This window comes from Sphaerodactylus townsendi, linkage group LG12 (genome assembly GCF_021028975.2).
Source record: "Sphaerodactylus townsendi isolate TG3544 linkage group LG12, MPM_Stown_v2.3, whole genome shotgun sequence".
Lineage (NCBI taxonomy): Eukaryota > Metazoa > Chordata > Lepidosauria > Squamata > Sphaerodactylidae > Sphaerodactylus > Sphaerodactylus townsendi.
In genome coordinates this window covers 35,936,163-35,949,381 of record NC_059436.1, presented here as the reverse complement: position 1 = coordinate 35,949,381, position 13,219 = coordinate 35,936,163, and the positions used below count along the sequence as shown (strand labels likewise).

At 43.2% G+C, this 13,219-nt stretch overlaps 1 protein-coding gene across 3 annotated transcripts in view; it reads left to right on the top strand.

The window, feature by feature from the left end:
- Nucleotides 1–556: 556 nt before the first annotated feature.
- Nucleotides 557–13,219, top strand: part of RGS3 (regulator of G protein signaling 3) — an 89,914-nt gene continuing 77,251 nt past the window's right edge. For 2 of the 3 annotated variants that reach the window (XM_048512198.1, XM_048512197.1), the window contains exons 1-2: nt 563–577; nt 7,321–7,425. The gene's annotated coding sequence lies outside the window, so the exon portion shown is untranslated. Of the gene's footprint in view, nt 578–7,320; nt 7,426–13,219 lie in introns of all 3 variants that reach the window. The other variant, XM_048512199.1, reaches the window with a different exon arrangement.

Below are 13,219 nucleotides of genomic sequence, written 5' to 3'. Positions count from 1 at the left end.
AAGGTTGCTATACAAAACCTACCTGCTCCAAAAAGCTGTAAGTGATGGCAAGCAGATTGTGTGTCTAGTTTACTGTCAACAGCTTTGCCCACCATGGGGACAGGGTCGGTTATGGTATTTTTAGGAAATTAACTGTACATGCATGTCCGTTTTATACCAGTTTAATCATGCGTGGCTTCCCCCACAGAATGAAGTGTAGTTTAATTGGGTGCTGATAATCGTCTCCTGGAGGTCCCTAGCTGCTACTCAGTAATTACCATTCCCAGATCACATGGGAAGAGATTCAAAGTCTGTGAAAACAAAATTGTGGTGGTATTCCTGCCTTTTGCCTCTGGTAAAGTTCCCCCAATCTGCCAGTTGTCATACTTTCTGAGCATGCATTTGGGTGGCCCAGATACAACCACCATTAATGCAGTTGGCTATGTAACCCTTGACTCAACTTATCCATTCCAGACTTCAGAGAAGATGCGCCTGCCAAAGTGTAGCCCTCAAGCCTCAGGAGTGGCTGTTAATAGAATGAAGCCTTCTCCAAAGTTTCAGGAGTACAGAAGCAGCACAGCAAGTGTGTTCATGAGGGGTAAGTGTAGCTGGTGTCTACTGTAAGAGCCATCTGCTGCGGCACGAGGCAAAGATCTGTGTCTTGAAAAGCCGTTTTTATCAGTAGGAAGAAATTGCAGCAGATAGGTGGAGGTAGGAGGATTCCTGGACAATCTGTCTGCAGGATCTAGCAACCATGATAACTACATAGTACTTCCAGGCTCAAAGGTTCAAAACAGTAAATGCCACTGAATGCCAGTTGGTGTGGGGTGGGGTCGAAGTGGCTGAGAGCTGTTGCCTTCTGTCTGTGCCTTATTTGTTTGGGAAATTTCTATATGCAGATGCCTGCACATAGAAAACCAGAGGGCAAAGAATAATAGAAATAAATCCAAAGTAGAAACAAATGCAATTTTAAACATAGAGGCTAAAAAGCAGAAAACCAGAACAAAAGATTCTTCAATATTATTAAACATTCAGAGAAACAGGACAGGGTTTGGCTGGTGCCAGAATACTAGCAGAGATGGTTATAGGCACTTATGCCTGAAAAGAGATGTATTCAAAGAAGAAGGAAGGGTAGCATGGGGAATGGCCTCACAAGGAGAACTTAACTGATGGCCAATTCTTGCAAGAGTAAGTGTTCTTTTAGCTACCCAGTCTTCCACCCAATTTGAGTGTTAACATTTTTGCAACGTCTCTTTGGCTTGGAAACAAACAGGAACAACCAGTCGAGATGTTTAACACTAAGTAATATTCTTTGCTTTCCTACTTTGCACAAGTTGAAATTTCTGAGCATATTTCCAAGACCCTGAATATTACAATATTCTAACCTGGATTTCTGGAATTCTCTCTCCAAGAAGGGATGCAGCTCCTGCTCTAACCGGGGATGAAGCAAAAGCTACAGACACCATGCCCCTTGTTCTTCCATCAGCAGTGCCGAATTTAAAAGTCCTGCAAACCTTTTCTTTCAAGCATGTCTGTCTTTTCAGGGCAACTGATCGTGAATGCATCCATGCACCTCTTCTTTTTTTGCTCAGGTTATAACAGCAACCAGATGTCAAAGAGTGAGTCCAAGTACAAGCAGTACTGCAAGCAGATTGCAATCCGGAGGGAGGCTGCAGGAGCTCATCAACAGAGAGCAGAGAGCTGTGGGTCCAGAGAGCTGTGGCTCCAGAAAGCAGCTCAGAAATTAGAGAGTCGTCTCCAGTCCCCTTACGCTCCTCCCCCCTCCCCCCTCATCTTTGAGTGCAACGAAGACCCTTCACAAGATCTTACTTAAAGCTGAAAGAGGGGGCAGGCATCTGTTGCACAAGTAGAAGCCTGCTCCAAAGTTGGTTACTTCTTGTACAAAGGAGGCTGGATGCTCCTAGGCTTAGAATCATTAAAATGCCACATCTTTAGTTTTGCTGCTTGAGTGGTCCTTGTGTCTAGAAGCAAATTCTGTTAGTGTGGTTGTATTTGTAAAAAGAAGAAGACAGGAGAACTGCTTGTGATAAAATGATCCCGAAGGCCCTTGTTTTTATCCCAGGGAATGAGACAGCAGGTCACTACTAGAACTGGATTCTAATGGCTTGCTGTAAGGCTGGGGAGGAGATTAGAATCACCTCTTCATCCAGCTAACATGGAGGTTACGGTCAAATTTTAGAAATCTCACTGGTTGGAAATATTTCCAACAAGGCAAATTCTTCTTGTTTCTTCCTTATACTTCGATAAGCACGAAGCTTCTTCTATGGTTGCAAAGACTGTATAATTCCAGTTTCAATTTTTGAAGATTATAAGCAAACAATGAATACAGTGAGTAAAAGCATACAATTGAACAGCAACATACTGCAGCATTTGAGCATAGAGATAGGCAACTTATATCTTTGATGTTAAAAGAGATAGGCAAGCTTATTTTAATGGGTCCAGGTTCATTGATCTGGTTTACCTCCCTCCTTCACTTGGCAGGTCACCTGCCGTCAAATCCTGTGCCAAATGTGCTTCCTTCAGAGTTCCTGTGGAGTCTGCCTCTGTATGGCTCAAGCATGATTACCTCACATCAAGAATGTCTGTTCCTTTCCTCCAGGGGAGTGCTGCTTCCCCCCCCCCATATAAATTCACCAGGGAGGGATGAGAAAAACCATTGTTCACTTTGAGGCTGGACTTTCTCAATTACCTAGGCGCAGGAAGCCCACCCATCCTGTCTCTTAGGTTGCCTTCATTATCATACTAGTGGCTACGTTGCCCCAAACACTGCAGCTTAGAAGTTGGAAGAAATTGAGAAGGTGGTTGTGGAGAAACTGACCATTTCTTTTGACAAGATGTCCACTAAGGGATGTTTGAGCATAACCCTTAAGCATTCACAAGGGGTAAACGCAACATTGACAAAGCAAGATGGATTTTAAAAAATACAAATACCTGGGGAGTGCCATAATTTTACCATGCCAATACCTAGAAACATAGAGTTGGAAGGGACCATCAAGGCCATCTAGTCAAACGGCCTGCACAATGTAGGAAATTCACAACTGCCTCCCCCCCCCTCCCCCCCAGTGTTGTATGCCCAGAAGATGGCAAAAAAACCCCCCTCCAGAATCCCTGGCCAATCTGGCTGAAGGAAAATTGCTTCCTGATATCTTATTTTTTATTTAATAATTTATATCCCACTCTCTCAGCTATCCTCGAGGCATCTCACATTAAAAATAGATGCTGACGCAGTTTAAAGAAAATAAGTCAGCAGAACTAAGTGACAGGGAATGAAATGGAAGCATCAAATTACTGCATAAAACTTGAGCAGTAAAATCTAGCAACAAAGTCAAAGCAAGAAAGAACAGAAAACTCAAGAATCCTTTGGTGAAACTATATTGAAGTAGAATTGATTTAAAAGCAGAACTCGTGTACTTATTTATACCCCAACTTCCAATAGGGAACCAAAGCAGCTTACACTGTTCTTATCTTCATTTTATATTTGCAACATCTCTGTGGGTGAATAAGAGGGGGAGAGAGTGAATAGTCACCCTGTAAACCTCCATGGCGGAGTATAGATTTGAACCTGGGTCACCCAGACCCTATCCTGTCATTCTAACCACTATACTGCACTGGCTCTCTAACCAATTGTCTGTGCCATCCGAAAAATGTCTGGACACCCCCTGTTCTTCCTGGACACACTGTCAAGCGAAACTAGTTTCAGCCTTCAATCTTGGCAGCCCCTGGGTGTGACTTAAGCATCTTGATGCCTTTGTCTCTTGGGGTTGACCAAGCCAAACATGAATGGGAAGCCGCTTCACATCAGAACCGAACAAGGTGCTTGGTTTGCTGAAGGGCATTTGCAAGCACTGGAATTGTACAGAGCTCTTTCCTCAAGCACAATTGGAAACGCAAGCAGACCTCCAGATATAGGGAGGGGAAATGACCCACAAATAAATGACCCAACAAACTACCATTTCAGGCTGTACAGAAATAAGCAAGCAGGCATTTCAGACTCCGACATGTCTAACCTTGAGGTTGTGGTATATTGATCCTTTGCTTGAAAGCCTTGTTTTATCTTCTGACTGATCTCATGGAAAGTAGAAATGGAACATAAGCTTATTGGCCTTTTGTTGGAGACTCAACTCAGTTATGCCCTGAACCAAAACTGGGCTGCACCTGCAATTTCTTTTGGGACATTCTAACCAGTTGCCTCAACTGCCTGGAACCAGAGCTGTAAGAAATCCCCATTGAAGGCACAATTCCACTTGTGGCAAGGCAAGTAGAGGGTAATATTCCCAACTGCACGCACCAGTGCGCTATGACAGGGGTGTCCCAAGTCTGGCACCCCAAATATTCGTGGACTACGATTCCCATTCGTCCCTGCCACATGGACAATTGGCCATGCTGGCAGGGGCTGATGGGAATCGTAGTCCATAAACATCTGGGTTGCCAGACATGGACACCACTGCTCTAAGAGATACAAACCTCCCGTTTTACTTCTTGAAGGTTGTGAATATATCTGTAATCAGGAAAGGGTTGAGTTTGATAATAGAGACACAGGTGCTGAAGAAAAGGTAACTTTTTACACTTCTGTGGTAGGGGGATGATGCCAGATTTATTGTTGGCCTGAAACTTATTTTTTACATAACTAATTTCAGACCGCAATAAGGAAATCTGAAACGGCTTCTGACCAAGCGGATCCCTTCTCGCAAAAGCCAATGCATGATAAATGTATTTGTGCTTAAGGCGGCACAAGGCTTTTTGTGGTTTGGCCATGGTGAAGTAATGTAGCTGCCTCTCTCAAATATCAATTATATTTCTAGATTCAGTGATGGATCGTTGTTGTTACAGCTCAGATGTCGGGGGTGGGGGTGGGCAAATGGCTGTGTGCAGACCAAATGAGATCCTTGAAGTCATTTTGTCTGGCCTTCTCCCCCCAAATGTTAATCAGGATGTGGCAAAACATTTTTTCACAGTTTCACTTGTTAAAAGAAAAAACCAGGCGCCTCTAAGTATTTCATATACATCTGTACTATCTCATGCACTTCAGCAATGCAAAATGTTTCTTTGTGTATGTGAGTGTCCAGGAAGCACATTGATTCCTCATTCCTGCTCCTCTTCATTTGAGTAAACAATTATGCTGCTCTTTTTTAAACCCTTGCTGCTAAAAGATTTTTTTCATTGATTGGATTTGTATCCTTCCAAGAGCACTGTGGATAGAAGAAGAGTTGGTTTCTATATCCTGCTTTTTCTCTACCAAAAGGAGTGTCAAAGCAGCTTACAATCATCTTCTCCCCCCCGCCCGCCGGCAAAAGACACCTTGTGAGGTACATGGGGTTGAGAGAGTTCTAAGAGAACTGTGACTAGCCCAAGGTCCCCCAGCAGACTTTATGTGGAGGAGTGGAGAAACAAATCCAGTTCACCAGGTTAGAATTTTGTGCTCATTTGGAGAAGTGGGGAATCAAACCTGGTTCTTCAGTTTAAAATTCATTGCTTTTGACCACTACCACTACAGCATGCTGGTGTACTTAATCCCTTCTTTCTGCATTTTATCTACACAAGAACCCCGTGAAGTAGGGTTTGTAACTGATTCAGGGTTTCATGGCAGAGTTGGAATTGAACTCAAGACTTTCCAAATAGCCGGACTCACCACTGCATTGCATTGTAGAAACCAAGACTGATAGTTTTATGTATTGTCGAAGGCTTTCGTGGCTGGATTCAACTGGTCGTCATGGGTTTTCCGGGCTTTGTGGCTGTGGTCTGGTAGATCTTGTTCCTAACATTTCACCTGCATCTGTGGCTGGCATCTTCAGAGGTGTATCACATAGAGAAGTCTGTAACAGAAGTCTCTGTGATACACCTCTGAAGATGCCAGCCACAGATGCAGGCGAAACATTAGGAACAAGATCTATCACACCATGGCCACACAGCCTGGAAAACTCACAACTAGTAGTTTTGTCTTTTTAGGACATTTATTGTGCTGCTTTTCCACTTAAGAAGTTCCCAGGGCGGCTTAGAAATATTAAGACTGCAACAGAAAAATTACTTTTTAAAAGCACCAGTAGAATGGGTAGTTACCAATGGCATAAAATCCAGCACATTATTCTGGTCCCCCTACTAGTACTAGTTGGCCGCCTTGGTCTAAACAAATATTTGTTGCAAAAGAAGACAGAATATTTAAACTTCGATCACACATTACAGAGTACGCATCCAACAAGCCACAGCATTTCTTTCCCCCAGAGCCCAGACCGTTTCAAGATGGGATAGCAAGAAGACAGCAGGAGGAAGATGGAAATACCCAGGAAAAATGAGAAGTGGGCCAACTAGGAATGAAAGGGGGACCCATGCTCTAGAATAAGCAATTGAGAACTTTTTTTCCAATATTGGCTTTCTCCAGGGGTATCCTTGTTCAAAACGTGTACACTGGTGATTTTGCTTCTCCACATTCCTATTTCTAATCCACCTGACTGAAGCAATATGGGGAGGAACTAGGTGGAGGCGTATGGATGCAATCACGTATTTGAGAAAAGATCTGCACAGTGTTCTTTTGCACAGGAGCAAATTTTGCTCACTGTCCTACACTTTGGCTGCTATCTGTGGGTCTTCTGAAATATGTTGCCTTTGATTTAAAAAGGATATCTGGTATATGCTTTGGCTTTGCAGTTTTAAAAACCAACAAAACAACACACACTCTCCTCCTTTGTTGGGGGAATAGCTCTTGGTAGCTCAGCTGACCCCCCCCCCCCCCAAAAAAAAAAAAAAAAAGGTTCCTCTGCAATACATCCCAGGAAATGGTTGATCTCCCTCTTGTGCTGCTCTGGTCAACAGTGAGGGGACTGGTAGACCTGCTGGCTGTTGTGAGGAAGGCACAAGTTAATTCCTAAATTTAAGTTCGTTCCAAACAGTGCTCATGCAGCTGTAGTTCTTTACTCAATTCCTTAAGCGGGAATTGAGGTCTAGGTAGATTTTGAAAAAAATATAATTGGCAAACGTACACCAGAGAAGATCCTGAGGCACTGTTATTTTTCAGCATCACCCTGAACAGAACTGGTTTTGGTTGGAGAGCCTGAGAAAGGGTATATGTTATTTTTAGGCAGAAGTAGGAAGAGGTGGTCCGGGGAAAGTGTCTGGCCTTCCAAAATTCCTACCACTATGTGAAACAGACTAGTATGTTTCTGTTGGTCTCTGTGGGCAGAAGTCTTTGAAGCCTGTTGGGGGTTCTCTTGGCAACGGCACACTTGTAAGAAAAAAATAGCCGTGTCCTGGGACTCCTCCTCTCTGGAAATTGTAAATCCTCCCATTCTCTCTCCCTCCCTCCCCCCCCCCCACTTTTATCCTTAGCAGACAGACAATCCCAGTATCAACGGCTTACTGGCAGCGTTATCTGTTTGGTCCCTTGAGAGCAGTTTATTCCTCCTCTGGAAATTTCCTTGGTCCCATTTGCAGGTAAGGGGCGGGTTGTCTTTCTGTTGGAGATCTGGTTTTGTTTGAAGGCTGGTGGGTAGAAGAATGATAAGGCTGACTTCATGAAAAGTCCTAAAGTTTAGCTTCCTTGAAAATAATTTCAAGAAAGGTCAGCTGTGCAGGTCAAAGTGGGGCTTATACGACTGATGGCAGCTGGGCGGGATGCTTGGGAAGCAGAGGATGTTTCTGATGTGACCCAGAAGTCAGAATTGGACTTGACATCTAAGCAGGGCTGGGTACTAGTTCATTGTCTGCCAGGGACCTGTATGCCTTTGCACAAGTCACTGTTAGCCTCAGTTTCTCATCTGTACAATAGAAACAATTGTGGCTGTAACATGGAAAGGTGGAACACAGAGAAACCTGTGAAGAGGCTTACAACATTTTAAATGTGGGCCAGGTGATTCTTTTCGGTCCAGCACTCTCATGCACATATATTCCCCTTGGTTTCTCATTGCTCATTCACTTGATGGACCAGCAGAGTCTGATAGAAACAGCTGCATAGGAAGTGATATGAAAAATTCTGTCTGCAGTGTTAAATCTTACCATGCAGCACTCACACAGCCTTGCAAGCCTAGAAGTAGAAAAGAAAGTTTATTAAAAAAATTCCAGCTTTCCACTTAAGATGCAGTACAAGGAAACGGTTATGGTGTATCATTCTGCAATTGCAGGGACAGGATAAAACCCAGCGGCTAATTCTGAAGTTTCAAGTCATACGTTATGATTGCTTTGAACTGAAGACTTCACACTGCCAGCAAACTTCATACTTTTTTTGTAAAAAAACTCTATAAATTTTTGGTTAGAGAAGAATTGGGAGCTGGTTTAGGGACGGGTGTCTGTACCCTCTGATTCTCACCTGCAGTTCCTCCCAGGTTGTTTTTTTTTAACCCCTGCTTTTTATCATAATGTGGGGGACATTCAAAGTGGACATGGCCAGCAGTGATGATGATGATGAGTATGGGATGGGAAAATAAAGGCAGCAAGCTGGTGCCCAGTGTTGTTTCCTTGCCTGGGTCTAAGCTGAGCAGCCTCTGGAGCCCTGCTACCACCATTGGGGTTCCTTGGCTGGCTTTGTCCCTGAGCCATTTGAATGTCTTAGTCTGCCCCTGAGCCCAGCTGTCCGGGAAAAAGATCAGAGGGAAACACTTGCTAGGGAGAATCAGAAGATGCAGGAAAGGTTAAATGATCATTTGCCCCCTTTCCAGTTCTGCCCTGCAAATGCTCAACCCAAGCATATCCTTGCACTCATGTTTTATTTATTAACTTTGTTTATATCCTGCCTTTCTCTGTAACGAAAACCCAAAGGGGCTTACCTTGTTCTCCTCTGCTCCATTTTACCCTCACAGCAACCCTGTGAGAAGAGCTAGGCTGAGAGTAACTGGGCCAAGATCACCCAGCAAGTGCTTTCATGGCACAGTCAGAATTTGAACCTGGGACTTCCAGATTCTGGTCTGACACTCTAGCCCAGGGGTAGGGAACCTGCGGCTCTCCTGATGTTCAGGAACTACAATTCCCATCAGCTCCTACCAGCATGGCCAATTGGCCATGTTCCCTACCCCTGCTCTACCCAATTGGCCAGGTTCCCTACCCCTGCTCTAGCCACAGTGACACGTTTTTGAGATGCATGTTTGCTGGTATAATGTAGCTTCCTCCCATTCAAACAAAAGAAGAGAAAAAACGTAACCCTGAAACAATAGAACTAAGAACACAAAAGGTCAAGGCTAAATTCACATATACGTCCAACATATTCAATTTTGAAAATTATGTAAATAGTTAAGAATTATCATCTAGAATAGCTGTCTTAAAAATGACAACACAAATAGAGCTTTTAACAACCTACAGTACAAATATATTCATATACAATTATAACACAAATAGACAAATCCCTTTTCCAACCCAGGCAAAACGTTTTGGCCAAATAGTCTTCCTTAGTGGTCAAAAACGACATAAGTCTCAATTACAGACAAAAAATTATTGCTTTTCAAAATCTTTATGACTATGGTAGATCGTTTCTGGAAAATAGGAAAAGCAAGAAAATTATGTGCTCAATATGAATTCATTATGCAAGGAAAATATTTAAATTATGACTCACTGCGGGACTAACCATAAACAATACCTGGACTTCCTCAGATAGTATAGGTTTCAATCAGAAGATGGTACATTGACCGTATATCTGGGTTAGTTTGCTTCCTCCCATTCTCCATGGGTCCTGGCAATCTGGTATGTATTGCAGCATTCATGCTTGGAACTTAATTCCTCAGCATGTGTAGGCTAACTAGGATAGAGACCACAAGCAGGCAGGGGTCTGCACCCTGCGGCTCTCCAGATGTTCATGGACTACAATTGGCCATGCTGGCAGGGGCTGATGGGAATTGTAGTCCATGAACATCTGGAGAGCTGCAGGGTGCAGACCCCTGGACCACAGCATGTGGAAAAGGGGAGCTGAAGTCCTCCTCCATGTCATTTTCCGAACCTGAAATGGTGCTGGGCAGCAGGGAATGATTTGCCGTGTTGTGGAAAGCTTCTCTACAGATTGGTGGCATGCAAGTTTCCTTAGCAGGGCAAAACATTCTGGCAGAGGGACGCTACCCCACAGTCCCACATGCACCACCGTCCTGAGCGGAGTTCACTTGCACCTGCGAATTGAGTTTTGAGTACAGAACTCGTGAGTTGTGTCTGATTGCAAGAACTCCAGGAAAACATAATGTGTAGTTATGCCTGGTTCACACGTGCAGGAGAATGGGCTGCATCACTTCAACCAGCAGTGGGTGGATTCCTGTTTTTAATATATCCTTTTCAGTAAATAAGTCCCTATAATAGAAACCAAGCACACCTGGAGAGGAAGGTTCTGCTGTCCTTGTTTGCAGGGAGGTTTTTTTTAACATGGAGGAGCATTCCAAAATGTCATCTTCTACCTTCTGAGGGCTTTGTATGAGCACGCTCTTCGTGAGCTTTTACAGGCAAAGTCCACTTCATTTACCGCGCTTTCTGCAAAATGAACCTTAGAACACATCCTGGCTCACTTATCCCTAGCCTCCAACTAGAGAACAAAGTGCAGGTTACTCATTAAAACAAGGACTACTGAAAGGTACAGGTTTGCAACTGATTAACTTCAGGAGAGCATGGGGTGAAATTTGCTACCCTGCCCCAGGGCGTTCACACGGCCTTGGTTGGGGCCTTCTTGTGGGGTCTCTCATATATATACCTTCAATCTTTCTCGACAGTGTACGTGAGAAAGTATTATCTGATCCACATGTGCATACTAACATTGCCTGCTTTTCAATCAGGCTCTGTAGCTATGCCTTTGACAGCAGTTCCACATTCTGACACTAGCAGGTAATAATGCTTATTATTGACATGTGAGAAGCTGCACCTGATGATTATTGAATATTATGCTGCTGTAAAAGGCACAGGAATAGGCCTACTAGATACTTTCCTGGTCAGCTGGCAATCCTTATACAGTGGAAAATGCTTCAGTATTTATTTTATTTCTTTTTATTCATTTATAGCCAGGCTTTCTCACTGAAACTGAAACTTAAAATGTTGTTAAAAATCTGACAGCATAAGATATTTCATAAACAATATTCACAGTTGTAGAGAAGGAAATTCTGGAAGTTCAGAAAAGTTGTGCTTGTCGAAATGTCTATATTTGTGCTGCTAATAAAGATCCAGGAGCTTGACTGTCTTTGGCATCTGTGTACCCAACATCTGCCTGTTTTCAATCGTGGATCTTTACTACATTGATTAATTTCACCATTCAAACAAGCACCAAATCTGGGACATCATTTCAATTTCAAATGTCCTGCCTCCACCCTTTCAACTGAAAAGCTCATGAGATAACTTCCAAACATTAAAACAAAAATAATACCCAGATTAAAAATAATACACAGATTAAACAGATTGTTCAGTACCAGGAACAAAATGTTTACTGGCAACAAATCTTTTTGATCCTGTTGGTTGTGTAGCCCGTTGGCTTAAAAAACACTTTGCAAGAGATTCAGGAATTCCTCCCCCTGCCTGCAAGAATTCTTCATTTCCTTGTTTATTGGGCTATATTAAGAGACAGACTCTTTCAAGTTTACCCCCCTTGCCCCAGTTACTATTAAGCTGTACTAAAGCTACAATGACCTTGAGTTTCTCTCCCTCATTTTTCCCAGAGCCTCTTCTGTCTCCACCTCAACAGAAGGGGGAAAAAAGATTTGCAATAAAATACAGAGTTTAGGAAGCTGTGTTTGAATGTTTGAGGGAGTTTCTAGGATACAACCAATGGTATGCAAGGCAAAAGAAGCTTGCTGTGTTTAGAAAGGGAGAGCCACCAACTTGGCACTGGGGATGGGGTGGGGTGGGGTGGGGTGAGGAAAAGAGACAAGTCCCCAGAAGAATACAATAGCTGCCCGATGTAAGGGGCAGAATGGATCGGAGGGAGCTTGCATTGAAGTCAGTCTTGGGCACTGGCTGATATGTGGTCATGGTAAGACCGGCAGGCGGGAAAATCATCGATCTGTAAGAATGTAAGGTTCCATCTTATTCGTCATCCCTTTTTCCATAATGACCATCCAAATACAGGTGTCAAACTCGCAGCCCTCCAGATGTTATGGACTACAGTTCCCATCATCCCCTGCCAGCATGAGTGATTAGCTGCATTTTAGCAACCAGTAGTCCCACACTGCCTCAGGCCTCATTTAGCCATCATGGCTAAATGCCTTCATTGGGCTTTGCTTAGCATTTCCAGCTTCCTCAAATGTGACTGGCCTTACAGAGCTTGTATTTGTATCTCTGTTGGAGTGGAACTTGAACTTCTGCCATGAACTTGCTCAGGGGTTGTAAAGGAGACATGTGGACTTTGTGCTCATCCCCTAAAATATGGTATTTATAAAGTGAGCCCCTGCAATATGGTATTGATAAAACACAGGGCTGTTGTGAAGATAACCGAGATGGAATGTGTAACTGCTAAGTGTCACTCATTTTTAACTGGGAGAAACATACCCTGATAAGAGGAGTTCGATCAAAGCAGAGGTTCATCTAGTTCAGCATCCTATTTTTCACACCAGCCAACCAGATGCCTCTGAAACATCCACAATTGTGTGAATATTTGTCTACCTACTTAAATAATTATGAGCTGATTGAGATTTAATTGATTTGTGAACCAGTTATGATCCAACAAAAGTTTGTATTTCCAAGACCTCAGTCTAGATTTTTTGGGGAAAGGAGATAGTGAAGGGAGTGTCAGAGAGCTTATTACACATTGTTAGAAAGGTCATATTTAATACTGACTTTTCATTCCTTGGTACAATAACACATCAAAACCAAAAAGATAAAACAGGTGTATGCTCAGCTTCACTAGTCCCAATAAGTAAATTTGGCCAAACCAGTTAAGGATTTCTGTCCTGTTTTTAATTTGCAAATGTGCACAGTTACCTTTCTGTGGATGTGTTCCGGTTCCCCTCCTGATTTCCAGGAACAAACCAGTTGAAAAAGTAATGAAATCCCCCCCAAAAGCTGATCTATGCGGCCAACCTGATTTATAGACTCCCAGAACAAATAGTTGGGGAGTTTCTTCTGTCTGAAATCACAGCTGTCTTGGGTGTAGGGAGGGACCAAATCCATTCCAGATGCCAATCCATTGTCCTTTCTGCAAAGGATTGAGAATTTATGTGCACTGAGTTCATACAATTTAAACATAATGAAGGGAAAGTCATCTGCTCTGAGGAAAGCATTGTTCTCTAGCAGCATGTAGGAAGGCCGAAGTGAGTTTTCTAGCCTGATATAGATTTAAAGT